Here is a 13,726-nt window from a genome sequence, read left to right as displayed (position 1 = left end):
ATTGTGTACTTCTGGTTCCAAATGAGGTGTGTGGCTGACCAGTCAGTTTGTAACCCTGTTGTTCATAACTATGAGGGTCTACTGTATTGGCAGCCCTGTTGACAGCTTAAATGGAATGTGTATATAGTTTCATTAAATGTGACATTTCTTCCTCACTTAAATCCTTCTGGAAGATAAGGAACAAGTTTATATCCTTAATCTTTTATTCTTCTCAAGGGTTTCTAGCCATTGGTGACATACATATAAAGAACACTTCAGAGCCTCTTAAAAGTTCTTGGTTTTGAGGGGAGGGGCTGAGCTTGTTTTGGTAGTGGCATTTCAGTAGGGATAGGAATCTTTAATTTCTTTTTTCCATATTTCCAACTTTCTATTGTAATAAACAGGACATTTCTGGACTTCTAAAAAAAAGTTTCAGAAACTTTCAGTAATATAAAAAACAAGATAAATTTTCATACAATACAAAGTGAAGATTGTGATTACATCTTTCAAGTACTGTACAATTGTCTCCAGAAGAATAACACCATCAAAGGTACATGAAATCAAACATCTGATTAGGTTAGTTGTACTGGGGTAAACTTCAAGCATTATTGGGCCAGCTTAAACTGAACAATATCAGCCTGACAAACACTCAGATAGAATCCTTTTATTTAGACATACAAAATGGGTGAGGTAATATATATTATTGGACCAAGTTCTGTTGGTGAAAGACAACATTTTGCGCTTACACAAAGCTCTGCTCCAGGTTTGGGAAAGGGTCCCTCAGAGTGTCACAGCTAAATTCAAGGTAGGACAGATTGTTGAGCATAAGGAATTAACACATTACAAGAGACCATTCAAGGGGAAGTAGGCAGTAACACCTGAGCCAGTCGCATTGGCTGCTGCTGGGAAAGTTTGGGTGTGAAAGACGGCTCAGGGTTGGGGTGCAGTGCAGTGCTTACCTGAGGGGGGCACTCCCCAGAAACGGCTGGCATGTTCCTGCAGCTCATAGGCAGAAGGTCCAGGGATATCTGCGTGCTGCCGCTGCCTGGAGGCACCACCCCTGCGGTTCCTAGCCAATGGGAGATGTGCAGCTGGAGTTCATGGCAGGGGCAGCACGTGGAGCCTCCCAGGCCTTCCCTCCCCCTAGGAGCTGCAGGAACATGCCGGCCACTTCTAGGGAGCTGCATGGAGCCCAGTAGGGAGCCTGCCAGCCCTGCCAACCCTCCCCCCCACCAGCAGCACTAGTGGAGGTCCCAGACTGCACGCCACAGCCCAGACCCGCCCCTCCCCAGCACCAGTGGGGGTCCCAGGCCATGTACCATCACCCACTTCCCTGCCCAGCACCAGCAGGAGTGCCGGGTTATGCCCCCCGCCCAGCACCTGCAGTGCCCCCCGACCATCCCCCCAAAGCATTCACAGCCTGCTGGCCCACATTTTAGTTAGGGGTATATAATACAAGTCATGGGTATGTCACAGGCCATGAATTTTTGTTTACTGCCCATGACCTGTCCATGACTTTTACTAAAAATACCCATGACTAAAATATAGCCTTAGTCATGATCTCTCTCAGAGGCCCAAAGGTGCTGGTGCCCATGGACAATGTGTCACATAGGCTGAGGAAGGCTGTGCCTCCCCAAACAGCCTGGCATGGCCCTGCCCACACTCCTTCTCGAAGCCCCCTCCTGCTTGCCCTTTGTCCCAGGCCAGGTAGACTACTACGCTTCAGGGAAGCAGGCTGTGGCTAGGGCGAGGGTGGCTGGGACTGCCCAGCTCTGGGGGCCCCCGAGTGCTGGGGCTGTGCCACAGAGGACTGAGGGTGGGTTGGCACTGGGGCTGCCCACCCATCATTGCGGGGGTTTGGGAGCAGGGCTGGCTCCAGGCACCAGCAAAGGAAGCAGGTGCTTGGGGTGACCAATGGAAAAGGGTGGCATGTCCGGGTCTTCGGCCGCAGGTCCTTCAGTCCCTCTCTTCCTCTTTGAGCTGCCGCTGAAGTGCCTCCAAAGAGGAAGAGAGGGAGCGAAGGACCTGCTGCTGAATTGCTGCAGAAGAATGAAGCGGCGCGATTGAGCTGCTGCCAAAGTGCCACCGATCAGGAGTGCCTGGGGCAGCAAAAAAGCTGGAGCAGCCCTAGTTGGGAGCACTGGGGGGCTTCCAGGCACTGGGGGGAGCGCCTGACCGTCCTGCACTCAGGGGTCAGAAGGGCTGTTCACCGCCCACCCGCTATGCATTCAAAGGCTTGGGGGGGCCACATGCCACCCCTCCACCCTGCACTCAGGGGCTGGGGAGGGCGCACACCCACCCTGTGCTTGGGGGGTGGTGCACCGCCCGCATGCCCTACATTTGGGAGCCAGGAGGCCACACGCTACCCACCCACGTGTGCTCAGGTGGCTGCCCACCTGTCCACCCAGCACTTGGGGGCCACACACTGCCTACCTGCCCTGTGTTTCAGGACCAGGGGGGCTATGAGCTGTCTGCCCACTCTGTGCTCAAGGGGCAATGTGCTGCATACATGCACACCCTGCCCTCGAGGGCCAGGGCGCTGCATGCCAGCTGCCTGCTCAGAGGCCGGAGGGCCCATGTGCCACTGGCCCATCTGCCCAGTGCTCCATGGCTGAGGCAGGAGGGGTTGGCGGCCGTGGGATTGGAGGGCTCCAGCAATGGAAGGGAGTAGGTCCTCAGGTGGGCTAGCCTCCCTCAACTGGCAGTTCACCCACTGCCCAGGCTAGTGCCTTTGTCTTCTTAGGTCAAAGAGATAATTTGAGGTTTCTGTCACTTTCTTTTATAGACCAGTGAGCCTTTGAAGTGGATTCTTCTGAAGGTTACCCTTAAAGTAAAGTTTATTGAAGCAGTGAAGATGGCAACATGGATTCCAGTGATGAAGGGAGCTGTATGCTCTTTCTTCCCCCACTTGTGTTTGCTGAAATGCAAATTATTCTGTTTCCTACCATCTCCTTCCCCTATTGTCTTGAAGATCCTGTTTACTACTTGTACATAAATTGAGGTAAACACACATTCCTTTGTTTAGGATAGACCTGCTTAACACCTTTATCAGGCAGGGTTTTGAAACTGCTGATAACCTCATATGGAGGAATTAATTACTTTACATATAATGTTGCTACATACATTTCACCATGATATTATTGACCAGTGAGTTATTAGTTTTTAAATGATACCTCATAAGTCATATTTTATACAAAGATTATTACAATAGTGTGTAGGCTGTGAATACATAGGTGCTTTCAGTCACACCCAGACTCCCAGAATCCTCCTACACCAGCATCAATTTCCTGGACACCAACATCAGTTTCAACCAGGAAACCGTACTATATACAAGAAACCCATGGACAATGCTTTCCTTCACAGATGCAGTAACCATCCCAAACACACCAAGACACCTGAACAGCCAGGTACTCAGATACCACAGAATATGCTCTGTGGAGAAAATCTGGGATACACACTTAAAACTGCCTTCACCAAACAAGGACATTCTACCAGAGAAGTAGATCACATCATGGAATGGACTATCTAAATACCCTGAGAGAACCTGCTTCAATATGGAAAAAGAAAAAAAAAAAAAAAAGCTCTGATCACACACCCCTAGTTGTCACCTACCACCCCTGGAACCAATATTGGGTATCATTAAACAATTATAACCCATACACGAGGAGGACCACATCCTGAAATAAATCCTTCCAGAACTCCTTCTGCTGACCTTCAAATAACCCCCAAACCTTGGCAAGTTCATATGAAGCAAGCTCCACAGCTCAGGATTCACTAACTCAAAAAGGTACCAGATATTCCCATAAATATTGCCATAACAGATACAAAACCTCCAGGCATATCTCTATTGCTATGATGATCAGTACCCCTTACAACACCCCTTTCAATATCCATGGGTCCTACACAAGCCTATTACAACATGTGATGTACCTCATCCAGCGCACTAAATACCCCAATGACAACTGTGTGGGTGAAACGAGACAATCACTAGTCTCCCAGATGAACTCTCAGAAAAACGATAAAAGACAAAAACACGAGATCGTCCATGGGCAAACACTTTTAAATTAACAATCACTCCACATTTGACCTTTCAGTCCTTGTCCTCAAAGGAAACCTGCACAACAACTTCAAAAGATAAGCCTGGAAACTTAAATTTATGAATGTGCTAGACATTAAAAATCAAAGACCCAAAGACACTAGATTTATGGCTCATTACAACAATCTGTAACCTACTAACATTCTTGTTGTCTTATGACTTCAGAGGTGTTAACTGCCCACTTCACCTTAAATGGTCTTTGCAACATGAGTTAACTCCTTATGCTCAACAATCTGTTCCACCTTGTGTTTAGATCTGACACTCTCCGAGTAACTTTCCCAGAGCTGGAGAACTGTTCTGTGTAAGCTTGAAAACTTGTCTCTTTCACCAGTAGAACTGGTCCAGTAAGAGATTTAAAGATTTTTATTAAGATGATGTTTAAAAAAAAAAGTGAACGGTACAGAGTTTAAGCATAGAAGTTTCTGGTTATCAGGGAATAACATACAGATTATCGAAGGGTGCGAAGTTAAATTTAAGATCGAGTGGCATAAGGAATACATAATCTGCAATATCCCCAATTAGGGGTAAAATGTTGATGGGTAAAAGTATGGACATTTTGATATACACGAGGGTATGAAGTTCATATAATGGGTATGTTCGGGTGTGGAGTATAATGATTGGATATGATGATTCGGATGGATTTACCCTCATTTGGTGAGATTTAATGTTCAGGGAGTTTATGGCTCCAGTTCATATGATCCAACGGATCATAGTCTGTTCGTCCCTTTCTCGTAGTCAAAGAACAATGTCACGCCAGCTCATGCCTCTTGGTACTGATGGTGACCAGTGATGTGTTCAGTGTAGATGTCCCTGGACCATCAGATGGTGTCTGAAACCATGAGGCGCCTCATGAGCCGTGCGTAGCATCGACAGATCCCGCAGGTCTGCAGCACATGCTTGTTGCAGGGGTCCCAGGTGCCCAGGGCTCCAATGACCAGGGCATCCATCTACACCTTGTAGCTCTTTGGTCTCAGGGTGTCGGCCAGGGGGGTGTACTTTTCCAGCTTACGAGCTCGGGCTTCGTGAAACGCCGGGGTCCTGTTCTCAAAGAAGACCAGGACATCAGCGAGGATGATCTTCTTCTGGGCCTCATCGGTGATGACGATGTCAGGTCGTAGCTGGCTGTTAGTACCGGGGCTGGCTCAGTTCATGGAGATCTTTCATCAGGCGGTTCTAGATGATGTTGTGGCACAGCTGCCAGGCTTACTCACCTTGTCTCTCTAATGTCCTGCGACCAACACGGCTATAGCTACTCTTCTTATACTTAGCTTCTTACTCCCTCTTATCTGCCATTTTTACAACTGTAGACTCAGCCTATCTAACCTTAACTTTTTCATGTTGCCTAGAATTCAAGGAGATTATACTGTTATCCTTGCCCCTTCAATCTTGGTATTTTTTTCCATTTTTGTTTACCCTCCATTGTTACACTTTAAATGAAATATTTCACATCCAGCCCAAGAGATGAGCGTGTGGTTCTAACCTCTCTAACGTCTCAAAATCACAATAGGTACCGTACATAAGTCAATTTACTAATCATTCAATGATTAGTGTACATAATGAATGCTAACAAATATATATAATGTGCCTGATTTTTTTTCTTTGAGAGAACTACATCTTTTTGCTGCCAAATGTCACTCTCTTCAAACCTGTACAGCTACTTGAATGTTGGCTAAGGATTTAAGTCACATTCACTGGCAAAAAGATGACTTTGGTAGCAGAAAGATGGTTCATATAACTAGGCTTTTGTAACTGATATTGATAAAATTAGGGTTCTAAGCTAAATGTTTTCTGAAAAGAGCTAGACTACAGAGAAAGCTCTGTATTACCATATATGCATCAATTCTCAGTTGCATTAGCTGGGCTAGGAGTAGTGCAGAGGCAAATGCGTTCCTCCTCTGCTGGTGAGGGAATGTCTTATCAATCAAAAATTGTCTTTGTGAATACATAGCATTGATTAAAGTCCAAAAGGAACATAGCCAGGTAATTTGGAAGGATAGAGACTAACACAAGTCCTGAGCACTGTGCTTTCTGTCAGCCTAATTCCATCACAGCTAGAACCAGTTTGCCAGGTCTAAATACTTTGTAAAAGCTGTTCTTCAAGTGGCTGCAGATATATATTCCACTCGTGTGTATGCACAAAGCACATCAAAGTCAGTGCCTTTAGCACCCACAGCAAGGTGCACCTATAAGAGGTGGTATATCCCCATGCAAGGTTTTGAGAGTTTTTCTTACATCCAGCTCCTAATTCTCTTGTTCTGATGACAGCAAATAAGAAGTTACCTCAGGGCAGATATAAATCCACAAATAAAGACAAAGAGTCTAAGAGGTTAGACTAGATGGGGATAATAGTTTATTCAATCTCTTCATTACAAATGGCCACTGCAAACCAACAGGTGCTATTATCTAAATATAACTTTGTGAACTGGGATGCTATGTCCAAGTTTACAAATAAATTGCCAGAATCCTACAGGAAAAAGTTTCAGGCATTCATTGCAGAAGGCAGTTTGATGGCCAAGACATCTTTGCAGTCAGCACTGGACATGGCAGATGCTTCATCCATGCCTCAGCTGCAACAATGAGAAGAGTCTCATGGTTACAGAACTCCAGCACAGTTCCTGAGGTCCTGAGGAAATAGATGACTTACCTCTTGCAGGACGCTTTTTGTTTTCTGAGAAAAATGATGAGACATTGCATTCTTTTAGTCAATGCTACTTTGCTGTCATGGGGAGGCGGTCTATGCCCAGTCCACAAAAATATATCATTATGGAGGTCAATAACAACACCAGCAATATCATCTGGAGAAATGCTTCTGACAGTCATCCTACCCTGCTAGGCAGCAAGACTTCACCAGAAAGGAGCATAAATTGCAGACAAGACGACACTCTGGGTCCAGCTGTAATCAACCAGCCCAACCTCCTCCACCTTTGGGCAGGCAATCTACTTGACTTTCATACTGAGAGCAGCATACCAGTTGTGAACTAATCAACCATGCCTCCACAGTTTGGGATAGGCTAGCTCACTTCTGCAATACTTGAGAAACAATAATTATGGAAAAATCGGTTCTAAGCCCTGTGGGATCATGTTATGCCGTCCAATTTCTGTCCATTCCCCTCTCTCCTACCCCTTCCCCATCCCTTTTCAGGACCCCCAAACCTGTTAGACCTCCCAAACCTCTTTCCCTCCTCCCAGGCCTTCTGACACAACATCACAGTCAGATTCTGGTTGGTTTTGGTGCCCCCTTGAGTGCTGCGCCCATGTGTCAGTATATTAGGCGCCACCGGCCCTATGCTCTCTCAGTTCCTTCTTACCACCCGTGCTGGTTAGTTGCAGTGCCTTTCCCTTGCCTCACAAGGCTAGCAGTTCTTCTACTTCAGTCTTCACTACAGGCGATCCGAAACTCTCTTCTGCACCTCAAGCTCCAGGGGTTGTCCCTGTCATCAATCAAAGTCCACTTGGCCACTATTTCAGCCTTCCACCCTTTGCTCCAGGGCAGGTCAGTCTTCGCTCATGACTTGACGGTCCGGTTTTTTTAAAGGTCTGGAGTGTCTCTACCCCCATCAGGGATCTTGTCCCTCCCTGTGTTGGGTTATGTCCATTTTGTATGTTTTGTATAATTTCAGGAACCCATGTTGGTTCCCAAAATAGAGTTTGTGCCTATGTGACTCAGCTGATCACAGTTTTCACGCCTTTTATTTCTCCTAAGAAGTGGTAAATAACTTCTGGATAACACTGGCTTTTACCACCTTTTCCATGGGGTTTCCCAGAAGGGGGTTTTCTGCTCCTTCTATGGGGTTTCCTGGGCAAGGTTAGATAAGTCTGTCCTGAACACTGCTCGGGGCTGTCCATCCAAGTGACAGCAAGGGACTGTCATGGGTCTGACTTGGACTTACCTACCCATCCTAGTGGTAGAGGGGGGCTAGGGTTTTCTTTTCACAGCTCCACCTCCACTTGGACATGCATTTGCCATCACCTGCAAGGAGAAGAGAAGGACAGATAGTCACATCCCACTTATCATCATCCATCTTAAGCTGCTGTCCCCTGACACACCATGTACTCTTCTTCAGACCCACAGGAACATCAAAGGACTCCCTGGAGCTCCTCCCCGATGGCTTTCGACTAGCCAGATGTTTGAGGTCCAGGCAACAATCAAAGCTTAATCTATAGAAGAAGGTTTCTATTGAGGGGTTTACTTACCTGTTTATAGGGTTTATTTTGGGGAATCACTGTATTGCATAATTGTACTGTTTACTCCCTCCTGTTTTTTGCCCTATTCATTGTTCACCAATTCTTCAATACACTTTATTTGTTTTTTACCTTATCCCAACTGACTCCTCATTATTTGAGGTGGGAGAGACCCTCTACGAGAAATCAAACCTACCAGTTGACAGATGCTGGACAGGGAGAGTCAAATCTAAAGATACAGGAAGCATAGCCTCACATATATTTCTTTGTCTTTCCGTCCTTTCCTCTAACACCTGGGGCCTGAATCTCATGCTGTCACAGCACCTGGATCCTCCCTTCGAGCCTCTAGCTTCCTGCTCTCTTCTCCTCCTTTCCTGGAAAGTTTATTTCCTGGTCACAATAATGTCCACATGAAGGTCTCTGAGATCAGGGAGCTTACTTCAGAGCCACCCTATACAGTGTTCTACAAGGACAAGGTCCAACTGCGGCCGCTTGCAGCATTCCTGCCCAAGGTAGTTTCATAGTTTCATACTGGCCAAGACATATACTTACCTGTCTTATTTCTGAAGGCTCATAAATTGAAGAAGAGCACAAATTGCACACCCTGGACATCAGGAGGACATTTGCCTTCAGCATCAACAGGGCCAAGCTGTTTCATAAGTCAACACAGTTTGTTGCGGTGGCAGACAGGATGAAAGGTCGCCCAGTGTCTGCACAGAGGATTTCATCCTGGATCATGGCCTGCATCTATTACTGCTATGACCTGGCAAAGGTGCCTCCACCGGAGACCGCGACTGCCCACTCAACTAGGGTGCAGGCTTTGTCGGCAGCCTTCTTGGCCAAGGTGCTGATTCAGGATATCTGCAGGACCACTATCTGGTCATCTGTCCACACATTTACGTATCATTATGCACTCACTCAGCAAGCCTGAGACAATGCTGGCTTTGGCAGAGCAGTGTTGCAAACCGCATGACAAAGCCTGCCACCAGGGATACTGCTTGTGACTTACCTAAAATGGAATCATCATGAGCAAGCACTTGAAGAAGAAGAAACAATTACCTACCTTTATAAGTGTTGTTCTTCAAGATGTGTTGCTCATGTCTATTGCATTACTTGCTCTCCTGCCCCTCTGTCAGAGTTGCTGGCAAGAAGGAACTAAGAGGGCATAGGGCCGGCGGAGCCTAATATACCAACACATGAGCACAGCACTCCAGGTGCTAAGGCAAAAATCTCCAATAGCCATGCACATGGGCGAGCGCTCACACCTAGAATGGAAGCGACATGAGCAACACATCTTGAAGAACAACAGTTACGAAAGGCAGATAACCTTTTTTTCTTACTGGTCTCATACCAATCCCTCACTGTCAGATAGTAGCTTAGCGTGTCCAAGGGAAATACTAATAGTTAAAGCCCCAATTTTGCCTATTTTGTACGGTAGACTCCTGCTCCTACACGGAGCCCATTAAAGTTAATGGCAGTCTGTGCAAGCACCATTGCCCTGAATGGAGCAGTTTGCAAGATTGGAAAGTACGATTTCTGTAACTTAAAATTTTGCTCTTTTAGATTTCCCCCCCATGTAAAAATTTAAAATTAATTACAATAAACAATGTGAACCAGTCTTCTGCTGCTCAGCCTCAAGCCCTAAACTCCCAACATTTGGCATCATGAGGGGGACACTTACTTTGGGCTGCACAAGGGCCTGTTGGACATAGTGATGATTTTTGGTACAGATGTCTTACAAAATGGTAGCTATGCCCTTGAGATAAACCACTAGATGCTTTTCACTTACTATAATGTAATGTGAATTTCACTGGCTTTATTTCCAAATAATTTGAAAGTAATATATAACACTGAGGAAAATCTCTAGAGGTACGTTAAAAAAAAACAAAAAACCTGTGTGTGTGGAGGAGGGGTGGTGCTCAGGATAAGAACAGTTGTGTATTATCTTCTTCAAGAGAAGAATAAGGGCTTGTCTACACTTGAAATGCTACAGTAGCACAGCTTCACCACAGCAGCCGTGCCACTGTAGCATGTCAGTGTAGATGCTGCCTATGTCAATAGGAGTTCTCCTGTCAGCATGGGTAATCCACCTCCCTAAGAGGTGCCTAGTGCACTGGGGGTTATGTTGACTTAACAATGTTGCTCAGGGGTGTAGATTTGTCATACCCCTAAGCAATGTCGCTGGATTGACCTAACTTTTGGTGTAGGCCAGGCCTCACTTATACATACAATCTTAACACAATAGAACTGATATAGACATAACTTTGGCACACTCCCAAATAATTGTGACATGTCTCTCACATCATTAATAAGAGTACATCTATCCTGCAGCTGGGAGTAGGCTCCGCAGCTCAGGTAGACAGGGACATGCTAGCTCTGCTTGAGCTAGAACACTAAAAATACCCAGTAGTCAGGTACCATAGGCAGCTGCTCAGGTTAGCTGCCTGAGTACAAACGCTTGGGGTCTAGGCAGGTTGTACTTTGGTGGCTAGCCCAAGCAGCTGCCAATGCTATCCCTGGCTACACTGGTATTTTTAGTGCACTATCTCAAGCAGAGTTAGCACATATATGTCTACCAAAGCTGGGAAGCATGCTACCAGCTTCAGTGTAGATGTAGAGGAATGATATGAAATAACACAAACTTTTCTCACTTCTTGAATAAGCCATTTTTGTTCTGTCTTCTGACTTAGGGTGTTCAGAGACAAGTAATATACATAAGGTGTTATCAAGTAAAGAACTGCATTTATGGGACTGTTATCTGTTAATTGACTTCTGGAACTACCAATTACTTGGCAAGTGTCTGAAACCCATATTGTGCCCGAGTGATATGTTGTACATTTGGATCACTTATTTAGCTAAAAGACACATGAAATCATGTACCCAGACAGCCCCCTGTTGGCTACAGTGTCATGGAGGCTCCAGAAAATAATTCTAGTTTAATTCAGCATTCGTTTGCCTTCCCTAAGCTGCTTTTAGATTCACCTGTCTCAGATGGTCACAAATAAAAAAAACAAAACATTTTGTTTGTTGTACCATCTACCAATTTAGGCACAAACTTTGCCCCTTTTGTCTCTAAGATGTAGAAAGTTGAGAGTTAAGACACAAAGCCTTCTGTCAGTGCCTAGAAGGCTTAACTGAAGCTCAGTTCTAAAAGTCCACAGTGAAGACTTGAGTGTTTGGTCCTTCTGGTACAAATTAAGACCACCTGATTAAAATATTAGACATGTATTCTATGATGGTGTACATTAGTCAGACATAATTTTGGGGAAGTATTACCACCTCCAAAATCCCAGGAAAACAAAAAACATAAAGAGTGGGGGAAGAATGTTTGAGAGTTCAAATTCGTCAAATGCAAGCTTCAGCCTTATTTTCAGATTATTCTGATGAGGCCACAGGGATCTCTACAGCAGCTTCTGCTTTTTCGCCAGTTAGAAGTCTGACACCTTCAGAAGTTCAGAATACATATTAAATCGAGAGCTGATGATATAAGCTACAACACTACCAAGGAAACCCATCTGTTTCTGTGTTGCTTTTTACCTTTTCTAAACTTCTTCCTTCTCTTTTGTGCAGGTTAGTTAAGCTTTTAAAACAGCTGTTCTTCTGAGCTGGCTGTTGTCCATTTGGATGCAAGTTACCAAACAGGTCTAGGCCTAAACTTTCAAAAGGGGCCAGTGATTTGGTACCCAAGTTGAGACGTCTTTAAAGAGGCTTAATTTTTTGGGGAAGCAAATTTTCACTTTCTGAAAAGCAGATTGCTTAATGGGTTTCTCAAGCTGAATACCTCAATACTGAGGCACACACAATCACTAGTCACAAATATTTAGACTTCAGTTCTTCTTTAAAGGGCCGTCTTGTAACTAGTATATCCATTTGATACCCAAGGTGTGGCAAACACTATACCAGGGGTCGGCAACCTTTCAGACGTGGTGTGCCAAGTCTTCATTTATTCATTCTAATTTAAGGTTTTGCGTGCCGGTAATACATTTGAATGTTTTTAGAAGGTCTCTCTCTATGTCTATAAACTATTGTTGTATATAAAGTTTTTTAAAATGTTTAAGAAGCTTAATTTAAAATTAAATTAAAATGCAGATCTTATCAGTTTAGTCCAGTGGTTCTTAACCTGGGGTGCATGCACCCATTGGGGCAGGGCCAGTGCAAAGATATTTTGCACTCGAGGCAAAACTTCCACCTTGCGCCCCCCCACACTCCTTGCACATCTGTTCATGGAGGGGCAAATCCCAATGAGTCTTTATAGACCCCAGGGGCCAGCCATGCCCAGGGCCTGCTCCCTAGACCAGGTTCCCTCCTCCCCGCCCCCTGAACTCTCCTAGAGGGTGCACAGCCCCCATCCATGAGCCCTCCCCACCCCACCCCTGTGGCCCACGCTCCGTGTCCACTCACTGGCTTTGCCACACTTGGGCCACTGCAGCAGCTCGGCAGGAAGGAGCCACCTTCTGGAGGCACCGGAGAGCCAGAGCATCCTGCTTGCGGCAGCAGCGAGCCTCAGCCATGAAGGAGCTGACGTGGTGCAGGGGGGCAGCACCCTTGCAAAGGCGGCAGCGCCGCTAGCGGGAAGCTGCCGCGCCTGCCAGCCGCTCCTGCCCAGGTTGCGGCCCAGCGGCCCCCGGGGGCTCCTGCAGGCTGCAGTGGATGTCTGCAGGTGCCAACACCCATGCGCCCCCCCAGCTCCCCCCTTGTCTAGAGTTACCATATTTCAACAATCAAAACAGAGGGGAGACCCCTGCCCTAGCCCCACCCCCATCCACTCCGTCCCACTTTCCACCCCTACTGCCCCCATCAGAACCCCCAACCCCCACCTGCTCCTTGTCCCCTGACTACCCCCTCCTGGGACCCCTGCCCCTAACTGCCCCCCAGAACTCCACCCCCTACCTAAGCCTCCCTGCTCCTTGACCCCTGACTGCCCCTCCTGGGACCCCCCCCACCTTAACTGCCCCCCTAGGACTCTACCCCCTACCTGTCCTCTGACTGCACCAACCTTTATCCACATCCCCGCCCCCCCGACAGACCCCCCGGGACTCCCACGCCCCATCCAACCACTCCCTGCCCCCGACAGGACCCCTAGAATTCCCAACCCATCCAACGCTCCCCCTGCTCCCTGACTGGCCCCCGAGAACTCCCCTTACCAGGCCCATGCTGGTCAGACGCTGGCTCCACGTGGAGACAAAACACGCTGCCGGGCTGCTGCGCGCACAGCCCCTCCCCCGCACAGTGCTGAAGCAGAGGCAGCGGGGTAGTTGCGGCAGCTCACACTTCCGGGAGCCGCAGAACCGGAGTGCGGTGAGGAGGGAGAGGGGAAGCGTCCTGCCTGCCCGGGCTGCGGCTCCTGCAGCGGCTGCATGCGAGCAACAGTCCCCGTGTGCCCCGCGGCTTCCCCTCTCGCCGCGCTCGGGCTCTGTGGCTCCCGGGAGTGTGAGCCGCCACCCCTCCCGCAGCAGGCTCAGAGCCCCG

At 47.2% G+C, this 13,726-nt stretch overlaps 1 long non-coding RNA gene across 1 annotated transcript in view; it reads right to left on the bottom strand.

Annotated features, from left to right (window-relative positions):
• The window catches only part of LOC142046110 (uncharacterized), a 28,437-nt gene extending 14,925 nt beyond the window's left edge, over nt 1-13,512 (bottom strand). Inside the window, exons 1-2 of the long non-coding RNA XR_012655032.1 lie at nt 13,402-13,512; nt 7,966-8,045 (exon numbers count right to left, since the gene is read on the bottom strand). This is a non-coding gene — a long non-coding RNA (uncharacterized LOC142046110). The remainder of the gene's footprint in view (nt 1-7,965; nt 8,046-13,401) is intronic.
• Nucleotides 13,513-13,726: the final 214 nt, after the last annotated feature.

The sequence above is a fragment of the Chelonoidis abingdonii genome, chromosome 1 (genome assembly GCF_003597395.2).
Source record: "Chelonoidis abingdonii isolate Lonesome George chromosome 1, CheloAbing_2.0, whole genome shotgun sequence".
NCBI classification, from domain to species: Eukaryota; Metazoa; Chordata; order Testudines; family Testudinidae; genus Chelonoidis; species Chelonoidis abingdonii.
The sequence above is the reverse complement of the archived record's forward strand: the minus strand, read 5'-3'. Positions and strand labels throughout refer to the sequence as shown.